Here is a 1,639-nt window from a genome sequence, read left to right as displayed (position 1 = left end):
CTTCCACTTCTTCCACTTCCACTTCTTCCACTTCCACTGCTTCCACTTCCACTTCTTCCACTTCCACTTCTTCCACTTCCACTTCTTCCACTTCCTCTTCTTCCACTTCCACTTCTTCCACTTCCACTTCTTCATCTTCTTCTACTACTACTACTACTACTACTACTACTACTACTACTACCACTTCTCCCACTTCTTCCACTTCTTCCACTACTACTACTACTACTACTACTACTACTTCCACTACTTCTACTACTTCTACTTCTACTACTTCTACTTCTACTTCTTCTACTTCTTCTACTTCTACTACTTCTTCTACTTCCTCTACTACCACTTCCACTTCTACCACTTCCACTTCTACCACTTCCACTTCTACCAGTTCCAATTACCCACTTCCACTTCTACCACTTCCACTTCTACCACTTCCACTTCTTCCACTTCCACTACTACTACTACTACTACTACTACTACTACTACTACTACAACTACTACTACTACTACTTCTACTACTTCTACTACTTGTACTTCTACTACTACTTCTACTTCTTCTTCTTCTTCTACTTCTTCTACTTCTTCTACTTCCTCTACTTCTACTTCCTCTACTACCACTTCCACTTCTACCACTTCCACTTCTACCACTTCCACTTCTACCACTTGCACTTCTACCACTTCCACTTCTACCACTTCCACCTCTACCACTTCCACTTCTACCACTTCCACTTCTACCACTTCCAATTCTACCACTTCCACTTCTACCACTTCCACTTCTACCACTTCCACTTCTTCCACTTCCACTTCTTCCAATTACACTTCCTCCACTTCCACTTCCTCCACTTCCACTTCTTCCACTTCCACTTCTTCCACTTCCACTGCTTCCACTTCCACTTCTTCCACTTCCACTTCCACTTGTTCCACTTCCACTTCTTCCACTTCCACTTCTTCCATTTCCACTTCTTCCACTTCCACTTCTTCCACTTCCACTTCTTCCACTTCCACTGCTTCCACTTCTTCCACTTCCACTTCTTCCACTTCCACTTCTTCCACTTCCACTTCTACCACTTGCACTTCTTCCACATCCACGTTTTCCACTTCCACTTCTTCCACTTCCACTTCTTCCACTTCCACTTCTACTTCCACTTCTTCCACTTCCACTTCTTCCACTTCCACTTCTTCCACTTCCACTCTTCCACTTCTTCCACTTCCACTCTTCCACTTCTTCCACTTCCACTTCTTCCACCTCCACTTCTTCCACTTCCACTTCCACTTCTTCCACTTCCACTTCTTCCACTTCCACTTCTTCCACTTCCACTTCTTCCACTTCCACTTCTTCCACTTCCTCTTCTTCCACTTCCACTTCTTCCACTTCCACTTCTTCCACTTCCACTTCTTCCACTTCCACTACTACTACTACTACTACTACTACTACTACCACTTCCACTTCTTCCACTTCTTCCACTACTACTACTACTACTACTACTACTACTACTACTACTACTACTACTACTACTACTACTACTACTTCAACTACTTCTACTACTTCTAATTCTACTACTTCTACTTCTACTACTTCTACTTCTACTACTACTTCTTCTACTTCCACTACTTCTACTACTTCTACTTCTTCTACCTCTACTTCTTC

The sequence above is a fragment of the Amblyomma mixtum genome, unplaced genomic scaffold (assembly GCF_055824585.1).
Source record: "Amblyomma mixtum isolate Tamu unplaced genomic scaffold, ASM5582458v1 scaffold_49, whole genome shotgun sequence".
NCBI classification, from domain to species: Eukaryota; Metazoa; Arthropoda; class Arachnida; order Ixodida; family Ixodidae; genus Amblyomma; species Amblyomma mixtum.
This window is presented reverse-complemented; position numbering follows the sequence as displayed.